The sequence below is a fragment of the Rhamphochromis sp. 'chilingali' genome (genome assembly GCF_963969265.1).
Source record: "Rhamphochromis sp. 'chilingali' genome assembly, chromosome: 13".
Lineage (NCBI taxonomy): Eukaryota > Metazoa > Chordata > Actinopteri > Cichliformes > Cichlidae > Rhamphochromis > Rhamphochromis sp. 'chilingali'.
The window spans coordinates 518,282-531,990 of NC_137940.1; positions in this window are offsets into that span (position 1 = coordinate 518,282).

Sequence of the window (13,709 nt, forward strand, 5' to 3'; positions counted from 1 at the left end):
GGTAGGTGATGACTCCCTCTTTGCTCTCCCAAACTCCGCTGAGGTTTAATGTTGCTTCTGACAGCGTGGGCTCTATAGCTTCACACGTATGAAAGTTCAAAAGCATCAAAAGTCTTGCGAGATCCCGAGTTAGTTTTGCGAGATCTCGCAAAACTCAGTCTTAATTTTTTTTCTCCCATGTCCCCTGCGGGGCTCCATAGCTTTGTCACTCACACACCAATCATGTAGCTTTGGTTCAAAATGTGATAAGACAGATATATCATATAAAAACATTAATTTAAAAAAAAAGATTGAAATTGCAAATTGTAGTCCAAAGTGCAATGATAAATAATGTGTAGACAATAAATCTAAGAAACAGCAGCAATAAAGTATAAAACAGAAAGTTTGGCACATCAATTCAGTTTTATTTGTTTAGCAGCAAATGCAGAAACAGCTATACCTGAAATACGCCAAATATTCTTAAATCTGCATTGTGCCTTCTAACTACACAAAACTGTCTAAAATGTTTTGCTTAATTTCAGAAATCTTTAACATCTTTACCTAAAAAGAGTATTAAGCTGTCTTCAAGAATTATTTGCTTACTCTAAGATTTTCCACCTTAATTTAGATTTTCACGTAAACAAGAAAAAGCCTACATTGCCTTTTTAAAAAGATTTTATTTTTGGCCTTTATCGATAGGGACAGTGAAGAATTAACAGGAAGACAGAGGGGAAGACACGTGGGTCACGCTCTCAGCCACGTAGCATGTGGGTGGCCGCTCAATGCGGGGAGCTAAACTGGTGCCCATTAAATAGGTTTCAGAAATGAAACTTTTTACTTTCTTGAAAATGTGTTTTTGCAGTGTGATAACAACAGCCAGCTCATGGTGTACGGCGTTCATTTTGTGCCACTATTCTGAGCGCACATAAAAAAAATTTGCAGGTGCAAGTGTTGCATTTTGAGGAGAAATTTATTTTGAGCAAAGAAAAGCTAAATTAGAGTGAACAAAATTCATTGCTGCGTGCAAAAACTGTTCACCTGTCACAGAACAAAGAGTTATTAATTTTGTCCTGACGTCTTTTTGATCAGTCTGAAGAAGAGGACCTCTGCTGCCTCAGTTTGTTCAGAGATCCAGCAGGATCAACAGACTGGTACACATTATTTTCTGAGGAAGCTCAGCTCCTTTAGAGCCTGCTCATCCCCTTCCTGTGCCCAGTGTCACTGCTGGTCCTCGGGTCCAGTCTGTCACTCAGGCAGCCTTTTTCATCTCCTCAGCCGGGATGTTGACGGGCTTTTCTACGGAGCCCCGCAGGGGACATGGGAGAATAAAGAATTAAGACGGACTTTTGCGAGATCTCGCAAAAGTTGAATTCCAACAATGGCGCCATGTACTTATTTGTAATATTACTCTTTCTGGGTCACAAAATACACTTCTAAGATATTTTGAGGCGTGAATGTAGTTGTGTAAACGTCAGATATCAGCTCGGTTTACAAGACATCACACATTTGCAAAAGTGCTCCAACGTTTTCGGAGATCTGACACCCACCATCTCGAAGCTAACGGGAGGTCGAGACCTACTACAGCCGGGAGGAACACCACTTTCCCGGCACATCGTGCCTTGACCTCCCGGTCTGGGAGCTGGCGGCTAAAACTTTGGCGAGATCCCGAGTTAGTTCTGCGAGATCTCGTCCGTCTTAATTTTTTTTTCTCCCATGTCCCCTGTGGGGCTCCGTACTTTTCAGCAGCATACACAAAGAGAAATAGTTTTAGGTTTGAGCATCTCGCTCTTTAACACTCTGACTTTTCCCTTTTCATGCACTTTTTTCTCCTTTTTCGTTTTTTACAGATTCATTTTAAATTTGTCGGTCTTTGTGGGTCTAATTACAAGTGTCAGTGTTGTGCTAAAGGAATACATGTGTAAACATCTGGAAGATGGGTTTCTCTTTCCAAATCATCTGTTAACGTGATGAACTTGGAACACACCTGTAATGCACATTTGTGCGCCAGAGTACATACTCAGTTTAACACCATGAATCACTCTGGTAATCTAACTGGGTCTCCTTTAACTGAAGTTAAAGAGTTAAGGATGTAAAACAAGAATTTTAAGATTGTGACACAAAAAGATAAAAGAATGGAAAAAGTTTTGCTTTTACATTAGTGGCCGGGATCATTTATCATGAAGCTGCTCATCCTGGAGTCTGTTACAGAGTCAGCTGGGCCTGCAGGGAGATGGAGGAGATGTTATGATAAACTGATCTCAGACACAGATCAAACAGGAAGTGCTGCCTTGTTGTGGTGAGCCTGGAGGCGTGCCGGCCCCTCCAAGACTGCTCTCATTTGAACGCCAGGTGTGTAAATTTGAAACAGAACACATGACACACACATGCACACAGACACACACACATGCACACACACAGTCATCTGGACCTCTGCATGTGAGGCTCATTTCCCCTCCTCATTACTGCAACACACTGGATGGCTCCATTTTTACATAATTATGCAAATATTATTTCATGACACAGAGGTGTGAGCTCTCTAATGTGTTTGCCACATTAAGTGCTTCACACAGCTCAACCAGAGAATAGCTTCTGTCACATTTCTCATCGGTCTTACATATGAGTTTATAGCAGCGCAGACAAAGCAGCTCAAAAGGCATCAAAGCTCTGTGTGTGTGTGTGTGTGCATGCGTGTGCACGTGTGTGCGCATGCGTGTGCATGTGTGTGTGTGTGGATGAGTATTCCCTGTGTCATCCGTTTGCATTCCTCATGATTGTGGCCAGATTCCCTCATGTTGGCTGGGTTAAGCTGTAGGAAAAGGAGCAGGCAGGAGGAACGAGGGCTGGTACTGTTTTCATTAGTGAGGCAGGAGGTTTCCACACACACAGAGGTGAAAACAGAGCTGGAAAACACTGCACATCCATAAAAGTGAGAGATTTGATGGAAACTTTACATCAAATGTTATGAATCATGTGTGTGGAGGTCGACTGCTTGAACTCGGATAAACGGGGAACTGGTGCCAAAGCATCGATGCAAAGCAGACTCGCTTCACTCACTCTCAGTCTTTATTTAAAGGGAGAAGCCAGCCTTTGAATATAGTTACATTAAAACTGCACTTATGTCATAGTGCCAGATGTGGAGTTTTTATGCTGAAATTCCACCCCTATTGTCTGCCGTGGGAGTTCTCAGCTGTGTTTTTGGTCATTGTTTACATCCCGCCATGAGCTGACTCCGCGGCAGCGCTCGGGAAATGACGTCATCAGCGCATTAGAGACGACTCATTTATACGCTGTTTTTATCATCGCTGGTGACTTTAATAAATGCAACTTACGGACTGTACTCCCAAAATACCACACAAAATAACACGTGGCCATTCCCACCTGTGACAAGAACACCCTGGATCATGTCTACACCAACATACACATGCATATAGGGCTGCACCACGCCCCCACTTTGGACAGTCTGACCACATCTCTCTGTTCATGTACCCGGCTTTCAGGCAGAAACTGAAACAATCCAGCTGTGTCATCAGACCTGTTAAACTGTGGACCCCAGAGACTGAGCATCCTACAGGACTGCTTTACCCAAATAGACTGGGATGTGTTTCAAATTGGAGCCACCATTGAGAACTGCTCTGTCAACATACAGGACTGCAATGAATATGTGACTGGGTACATCAGCACCTGTGTTGACAATATTGTGCCCACCACACAAGTCAGATAGTTCCCCAACCAGAAGCCCTGGATCAGCAGTCAGGTACGACACATGCTGCATACTCGCTCTCTCGCATTTAGATCAGGCAATTAGATGGAGTACAAATCCGCGAAGTATGGACTGAGGAAAGCCATCACAGTGGCTAAGAGGGAGTACAGAGAGAAGCTGGATGGCTTCTACTCTTCTGCTGACCCCAGGCGGATGTGGCAAGGCCTGCAGCACATCACAGAGCATAGGGTCACCACCAGCACCATCAGCTCTGAACACGGTCTTCTGGATTATCTCAATGCATTCTACACCCGCTTCGAGAGCCCCCCAGACCCTCCAGACCTGCCAGAACCCCCAGACCACCCCACCCCCGCCAGCGGTCTCAATAGACCAGGTGCACAAAGCCCTGAGGAGGATCAATCCCCGCAAGGCAACAGGACCAGACAACATCCCGGGACGGGCTCTTAAAGCATGTGGTAATGAGCTGGCGGAGGTTCTTACCTCCATCTTCAACCTCTCCCTCAGCCAGAACACCGTCCCCACATTCTTCAAGACCACAACCACTATTCCTCTCCCCAAGAAAAGCTCAGCCACCTGCCTGAATGACTATAGACCAGTTGCACTCACTCCAATCATTGCGAAGTGCTTCGAGAGTGGTGCTAGCCTACATCCAGAGCAACATCACAGACACTCTGGACCCCCTGCAGTAATCCTAACAGCCCAATAGGTCCACGTCAGTCACCATCGCTGCCGCTCTTCACTATTCCCTCTCCCGCCTGGAAAACAAAGACTCATACATCAGGGTACTTTTTGTTGATTACAGCTCCGCTTTCAATACAGTCATCCCTCACAAACTCACTCACAAGCTGGCAACACTCGGCCTGTACCCCACCCTATGTGACTGGTTACAGGACTTTTTGACTGGCAGGCCCCAGTCCGTCAGGATTGGCAACAGGACTTCAGCCAGCATTATTACAAACATTGGCGTCCCACAAGGTTGCGTCCTCAGTCCTCTACACCCTGTTCACCCACGACTGTGTCGCCTCCAACAAAGACATCATTTTGAAGTGCACGGACGACACTGCAGTGATCGGTCGCATCACTGGAGGAGACGAGGCGGCTTACAGGAGAGAGGAGGCCGGTCTTGTGTCATGGTGTGAGGACAACAACCTCACCCTCAACACTGACAAGACATAGGAGATGATAGTGGACATGAGGAAGAAGAGGAGGCCTCACCCACCGCTGTCTATCCGGGGCCTTGAAGTGGAGAGGGTGAGCAGCTTTAGGTACCTGGGTGTCTACATCTCTGAGGACCTCACCTGGACAATGAACACCACACAGCTGGCCAAGAAGGCTCAGTAGCGGCTGTATTTCCTGAGGAGGCTGAGGAAATTTGGTATGTCGGCCAAGATCCTCAGCAGGTTCTACAGCTACATTGTGGAGAGCACACTGACCAGCTGCATTACTGCATGATACGGCAGCACTACTGCTATGGAGCGCAAACGCCTGCAGTGAGTGATAACAACCACGGAGAAGATCATCAGGACTCCTCTCTGCAGAGCATCTACCATCGCAGAGTCCAGAGGAGAGCTGCCTCCATCCTCACACACCTTCAACACAGACTGGTTACACTTCTGCCCTCGAGATGGAGGTTCAGAAGTGCTTTAATTATTTTTTTACATGATGACATCACACAGTTGCTGCACATTTGTTGACTGCACATCCATGACACCCAAAGAGGCTCTGTTGGATTTGAGTACAGTACACTTCCTGTCATATTTTTATACTTTGAAAGGAGATGAATATCCCCTGCAACATCAGACTGAAAACTTGGAACACGACAGGAGGAATCAATAATGTGTCGTTTATGCCACATTCTGAACGTAGTATGCAAAGCTGGGACTCATTAGACAACTTCTCAGTTTTCTCATTCTGTCTGGTGTCCAAGTTTCCAAGAGTGGCACCTGGTTTGTTTTCTGCTGTTGTAGCCCATATGCTTCCAGGTTTGATCACAATTAAATAACCTCTCAATATTTGGAGAACTTAAATAATTGGAGATTTTAATGAGAGGTTATCTAAGTTACTTTTGTCCTCCTATCAGCTTGAAGTAGTCTGGTCTCTGTCCTCTGATTTAACATTTCACATCTGTTACTTACTGTTTCTATTCTCTTGGATTTTTCTGCACAACCATCTCTACTTACTTAAAAGACCATATTCAGATGTCCTGGCCAATCACCTTTGTCCATATTTTGATGCTCAGTTTGAACATCTACAGGCTATCTTGGCTATGACTACATGGACTGAGCTGCTGTTATATAATTACATTCGATTTTTGCACTAACAAGCAACTGAATAGGTGTTTCTAGTAACACAGCCAGTGAGTATTGGTGGATGAGATGACATCCTTTGGTTTGCACCACAACCACCTGTGAGTGTGTTAGCATAGCTGCAAACCAGGCACTGCTTCAGCTTGAGCCGTACTCAGTTTGCAGCCAATCAGAGCCAGCCTTCCTAAGTACAAAGTGCACTACGTTTACCACAAGTAAGACAGGAAATACTGACTGCTCATCCTTTATTTTGGGTGGAGACTCTAGGTTGGTCTTTAATGTCAGCCTCCTGCTGAGGTGGATGTCCAGATACTCCCAGTTCTCCATCGTATCAGCACTCTCCCAACATAAAGCCGATCATCTCTCTGGTCTTATTTAAATTCATAAGCATACGATTCATCTCAGACCATGCCATTCCTCTCACTGACTAGCGCTCTGTACTCCTCTTCTAATACAGCAGACCACTGCAACACCATCAGAGGATTTCTGTATAATTAATGAAATAAATGATATCCCTCTCATACCCCTGGGGGAGGTGATATCTGTGTGTGGAGATGCTTGCAGATTACAACAAGCTCTCTATAGACAAACAGCTGTGGCCACGAGGCCAAAGAGATGTAGCAGAGAAGCATAGTTGAAGAGAATACTCTGTTCTCCAAAGACCCATCAAGGGTGTGCTCTGCTGCTGCAATGGAACAAAAATGCAAGGGCAGATCCACCCAGAGCTGGAACTGAGCATTACTGGCAGAAAGTGGACAACGTCGTGGCTGATGGACGAGCAAAAGTTTTCGGCCCCCTTGAACTTTTCCACATTTTGTCACATTACAGCCACAAACATGAATGATTTTTATTGGAATTCCAGATGAAAGACCAACACAAAGTGATGTACACGTGAGAAGTGGAACGAAAATCATACATGATTCCAAACATTTTTTTTACAAATAAATAACTGCAAAGTAGGGTGTGCGTAATTATTCAGCCCCCTGAGGCAATACTTTGTAGAACCACCTTTTGCTGCAGTTACAGCTGCCAGTCTTTTAGGGTCTGTCTCTACCAGCTTTGCACATCTACAGACTGAAATTCTTGCCCATTCTTCTTTGCAAAACAGCTCCACAACTGCCCTGTGAAGGCCTCAGAGGTTGTCTAAGAGAATATTGGGAGAAACAACACCATGAAGCCCAAAGAACACACCAGACAGGTCAGGGATAAAGTTATTGAGAAATTTAAAGCAGGCTTAGGCTACAAAAAGATTCCCCAAGCCTTGAACATCCCACGGAGCACTGTTCAAGCAATCATTCAGAAATGGAAGGAGCATGGCACAACTGTAAACCTACCAAGACAAGGCCGTCCACCTAAACTCACAGGCCGAACAAGGAGAGCGCTGATCAGAAATGCAGCCAAGAGGCCGATGGTGACTCTGGACGAGCTGCAGAGATCTACAGCTCAAGTGCGGGAATCTGTCCATAGGACAACTACTGGTGGTGCACTGCACAAAGTTGGCCTTTATGGAAGAGTGGCAAGAAGAAAGTCATTGTTAACAGAAAACCATAAGAAGTCCCGTTTGCAGTTTGCCACAAGCCATGTGGGGGACACAGCAAACATGTGGAAGAAGGTGCTCTGGTCAGATGAGAACAAAATGCAAAACCCTATGTGTGGCGGAAACTAACACACTAACGCACATCACTCTGAACACACCATCCCCACTGTCAAATATGGTGGTGGCAGCATCATGCTCTGGGGCTGTTTCTCTTCAGCAGGGACAGGGAAGCTGGTCGGAGTTGATGGGAAGATGGATGGAGCCAAATACAGGGCAGTCTTGGAAGAAAACCTCTTGGAGTCTGCAAAAGACTTGAGACTGGGGCGGAGGTTCACCTTCCAGCAGGACAATGACCCTAAACATAAAGCCAGGGCAACAATGGAACGGTTTAAAACAAAACATATCCATGTGTTAGAACGGCCCAGTGAAAGTCCAGATCTAAATCCAATCCAGAATCTGTGGCAAGATCTGAAAACTGCTGTTCACAAACGCTGTCCAGCTGCAGCTGTTTTGCAAAGAAGAATGGGCAAAGATTTCAGTTTGTAGATGTGCAAAGCTGGTAGAGACAGACCCTAAAAGACTGGCAGCTGTAACTGCAGCAAAAGGTGGTTCTACAAAGTATTGACTCAGGGGGCTGAATAATTATGCACACCCCACTTTGCAGTTATTTATTTGTAAATTTGGAATCATGTATGATTTTCGTTCCACTTCTCACGTGTACATCACTTTGTGTTGGTCTTTCACCTGGAATTCCAATAAAATTGATTCATGTTTGTGGCTGTAATGTGACAAAATGTGGAAAAGTTCAAGGGGGCCGAATACTTTTGCATCCACTGTATATACCAGACGTTTATATATCAATATACAAGTACTATAATATCTTTGTCTAGTTCACATGAATGCATTTCCAATATATTGTTGAATCAAAAAATAGCTGCAGAAAACAGCCTGAGCTGAGTCTTCTTGTACATGTGCCCACATGACTACCAGGGTGTCAGCACCACACAGAAAGGAACTACTCCCACTATCCCTGTAATGATCAAACCTGCATCAGAACACTTTTAACAAAGCGACACCTCACAATGGTTTCTCTCTGTGACATTACATGTGGACTCTTTAAGTTCACGTTCTTCAAAGAACAGACAGCTGAACTGTTGGACTCTAAAAACAGTGTGAGTAAATGTTTCCATGTAGATTCAGATCCAACATGGAACTGAATTTGGAAACTCTTTACACTTAAATATAATCAAGTGGCAAAATGAGGGCAGTGTGGTGGTGCAGTGGTTAGCACTGATGCCTCACAGCGACAAGAACTTGAGAGAACTTCTGTTAGCATGGTTTCTCTCTCAGTACGCTGGCTTCCTCCCACACTCCAAAGACGTACAGTTAGTGATTGCCTGGGATAGGCTCCAGCCCTCCAGCTGAAAATGTTTCTCACCAAGCTGTTGTAACTTGGCATGTTTCTCAGCTTATTTACAAAAGTTTATTTCACAATATCAGCTGCCCCAGCCGCTTCATACTGTAAGGTAAAAACCATTCGACTTTACAGAGAAGAGCCCACCAAGACCATCATCATATGAGCAACAGTGGGGAGGAAGAACTCCCTCTGGCAGTACCAGCTTCAGGGGTAGCCATCCACTGTGATTCTCACCTAAGCCATGTTATGTCTGCTCTGCCAAACCCAGGGGGTCTTAAAGGTTATTTCTCTGCATTTAAGTTCTCCACTTCTAAATAAAGACAGAATAATCCTTTTCCTGGTTTTGTTACAAACAAACATGTATCATGCGTTACCAGAGTTCTCACTCGGCCCACTAACATCTGCACCCCAGCAACGTGACATAACACACTGCACTGTGCTGCAGTCATGCTGTGGATTTGGTTTGTTTGGTTATCAACTTTAGAGAAAAGCATGAAGGCTAGTGATCAAGTTGGACAGTATACAGGGTCACTGCAGAAAGAGCAGGGCGGAGAATCTGATAGGCTGGATGTGAGCAGCAGAAAGGACAAAATGTGAAAAGCTTGCTGCAAAGGAAAGTGGGACAGCCGAGGGAGGACAGTGTTCAGGGATGGCAGATGGATACTTTCTTTTGCACAAAGAACCAGATAGAGGGGAGGCTGATGGGGTTGGGGGTGTTGCAGGGAGATAGCAGCTCACAGTGACACAGTATTACTGCTTAGTGGCCAGGCGAGGAAGATGGAGAGAGCGAAGGAGGGCAAAGTTCGCAAAATACTCCACTTCAGGGACTGAGAAGATGGAGAGAGCATGATGGAGGGAAAGGAAAGCACAGAGCAGAGATTAGTGGGGAGGGCGAACCCAGGGGACGGTGGAGTGGCCTGCCAGTGGCAATGCATCATGGGTATTATATTGTAGTTGTGTGTTTTGGCTTGGAAAGTGAGAGACCATTTATAATTCAGGGTGACTAGTGCCACCCGAGGCAGACACACTCAATCTGGCTTAACTCTCTCTCTTCTATTTGTTCGCCTCCTCCGCTTGTTTTTCTTCCTTCTCTCCCCAGAAGCGTCTTGCTGTCGCTCTGTCTCATTGTAATCTTGTGTTTGCTCGCCTTTATTCCCTCCAAAGCCATTTCTCTAACAATAACTCCGTCTCTCCCCTCCAGTGTTAGCCAGGCAAACAGTGCTTTCTTTTTGTCTTCCCTCGGTCACAGTAAAAAACACAATGCACAGAACAGAGGGAAGGAAACGGTTCTAGTGGCGACTGAACGAGTGTCGACAGGTCCTGCGCCTTGTCATCAATCTTTAGCTACATTGTGTCTCTGATGAAAAGAAATCAAAGAATAATCCTCTGCTGCAAGACTCAACCTAACATTAGCCTCTGTGCAGGTGGACTTTTTGCCCTCACAGGGCAAGTCGCTGATCGTCAACAGCACCTTTAAAGGTGTCAAATCAGTCATTGTGCTAGAAAAATGTCTAGTTACTTTTTTTTTTTTTTTTTTTTTTGGCCTGTCCCGTTTGGCTCTTTTGCCATCAGAATTGTTGTCTAAAGGCAAAGAAAGATGCCCAACGGATTTACTTTACCAAACTGACCATCCCAGCCTTGCCGTAATGGTCCATTTGATTCACCTTTTATTGTTTATTTTATTTTCACTTACTGAATACGGGACAGACTTGACTGGAGGAAAGAAGGGGAGAAAGAAAGAGGGAAAGAGAAACACCTGAGAAGAGGGACGGGGGAGAAGGGCAAAAGACAAAAACCAACAGAACGGGCAGAGAAAAAAAAATGCATATATCAATCACCTGGATCACCTGCTGAGAAAGAAAAAAGAAAGCAAGCAGAAGAGAACAAGAGTAATAGAATAAACAGCATCACAATGATATATGGGAATATGACAGTAAATACTAAATGTTAAACATTATTGTGCAGCACATAAGATCAACAGAACACAGTGTGCTTTGAGGTAGGAGCCAAAAAGGGTTAGTTTGTGGGTGTGATCACCCGTGTGTACACCTGTGAGCATGGACGCGCTTGTTTTTTGTTTTTTAAAAGGTTCCTTCATGTAATGATCTGCTAGAGGGTGTGGGGGGGCCACAGCCCCGTCCTCCAGGGCGTGAAGCAGGTGTGGAGGAGATCAAAACTCCAGACATCCAGAGGCCCCCAGAACACAAGAGACCAAGGAAGACCAACAGAGGGGCAGCTGCGCCACTGTCCCAGAAAGAGCTGAGGAGAGTCCCAGATGAGGGCTCACTCAGCAGCCGCGGAGCAGAAGCCAGGGGGAGTTGCAGTGACGCGCCCGTGAGCTCCGCTGGCAGCCAGCTGCGCCTGAGTGACCGAGCCCCAGGCCGAGAGGCCGGGGGCACCCCACCTCCGAAGTGGCCCGAGCGAGCCCCAGGCTCCAGGCCCCGATAAGCGGCCGCCAAGGAGTGAGCCGGTGTGTACCAGACACAAAGAACCACCAACGCACCGATGTCTGAGGGGGTCCGCCACTGGCAGGGGAAGTGGTGGTAGGGGGAGATAGGCCTCCAAACCTTGGAGGGCCTGAGATGTCCCCAGAGAGGTGGCGCCTGACACCCAACCTGACATATAGACACAGACATACAGGCACACACAGATATAAACATCCATTCCCACCCTCATGCTCTCATATGCACTTACTCCACACTCAACCAACGTGGAGACAGACATAAAGAGACGTTGTACACACGATCACACTCCCCAAGCGTACTCTACAAACCGGGTCTAGGTGCCCCCGCCCCTGGAGGGGGGAACTGCACCCAGACCCAGGTGGTGTTTCCCTTTTCCCTGCGGTGGGGCCAGCTCCCCCGCTGACCCCAGTAGGCACCCCCATACTCCGCGACCCGCCAGGGAAAGGGGGCCCAGGCCCATCCAGACCGGGCCCAGTGCAGCAGCGCCGCCCGGCCCCACAGAGCCCGGGACAGTCCACCCAACCCCACCACAGAGAAAACTGCACCCACCCCACCATCCACTCATCTTCCAGACTACATAAGACAATAAACACCCAGGCTGAGATCTTCCTCCACCTCTCCTGTATCTCCCCCTCCTGCAGAGGCAGCTCCTGAGGAGAGGAAAGCTCCTGCAAGATGTGACAATCTCCCCCACCAGTTGAAGAGCCCCCCAGGTGGCTCGACGCACCGGCGGCACCCTGCTCCAGGGCTGGGCCCCCATGCACCCACCCGCCCACAACCCCGGCAACACACCAACCAGGACCCAAGCCCCCGAGGCCCGGTCCGGGTCCCAGCCCAGAGACGGAGCGCCCCCAGAACCTCATGCCCATCCCGGACCCACCCAGGGGCAGCCAGGCTACCAGGTCAGTAACCCACGTCCGTCAGCACAGACCCTCCCCTAGCCCCGCTGCACGCAGCCGCGAGGAAACAGTCACCGGAGAGCCAACAGAGCCCCTAACCGGACATGACCACTACCCCGGGTTGAGCCCCCCAAGGAAGATGCCTCCGGGGAACCCCCCCGACGCCCTAAGCCTGTCCCTACCCCCACACCAATCACAACAGTGAAGGCGGGACCAAACTATGACCCCCCACCCCCACTAGGTGATGGAGCTGATCAAAGGAGCCCAGAGCAATTGATCTGATGTGGTGGCAGAGGCTGTATCAAGACTAATGTAATCTAATAGATAATTTCTATATTGGTTAGAATTAAGATTATTTTTATTTTTCCAGTTCATGAGGACTGTTTTCTTGGCTATGCATAGGGCAGTGAAAACCATATGGGCTATATTCTTTTCTGAAGTGACATTATCTAAGCTGCCCAACAAACACACTAAAGGGGAAGTTGGAATGTTACATTTCAGACACTTCGATAAGTCTTCACATATCTCGCGCCAAAACTTCTGAACTGGTGGACAGAACCAAAGAGCGTGGATATAATTGTCCGGTGAATTGGTTTGGCAGTGTGAGCAGTTGTTGGTAGACGTAAAGCCCATCTTGAACATCCGATGACCTGTATAGTGCACTCTATGTAATATTTTGTATTGAATTAATTGAAGACTGGGATTTCTAATTAGATGAAAGGTTTTTAAGCAAATCTGAGACCAGAAGTTTAGGTCTAAGTTAACTGATAAATCCGCTTCCCATTTTGCAATAGGAAGTGATATTGATTCATCTGTTTTAGAAAGTATTCTGTATATTTTGGATAGTAATTTGGGGGGTTTAAGAGTAAGAAATTGAACCACACTTGGTGGTGTTTGTAGTTCAACTTGACCCGGTTTAAATTTCTTTTTTACTATGGATTTAATTTGTTGATATTCTAAAAATCTTTTCTTGTTGATCCCATATTGTGTAACTAGTCCGTCAAATGAAATAAATTCTGTTCCTTCTAGTATATGTTCTAAATATTTGATTCCTTTATCACTCCAATCTGAAAAGTTTATCATATTATTGTTTTGTAATATGTCAGGGTTGTTCCAGATAGGTGTACGTTTGCATGGGATTAATGAAGACGCCGTCAATTTTAGAAACTCCCACCATGCTGTCAGAGAAGAGCTGATGTTGATGCTTTTAAAGCATTCATGTCGTTGGATGTTTGAGCTGATAAATGGTAGGTCTGAGATCTCTAGATTATTGCAGAGTGCTTGTTCTACATCTAGCCAAGGTTCATCTAAGAGGGTGTGTTTTAGCCATCCTGAGATAAACTGAAGCCTGTTGGCTAAGAAGTAGTGCTGAAAGTTAGGCAGTT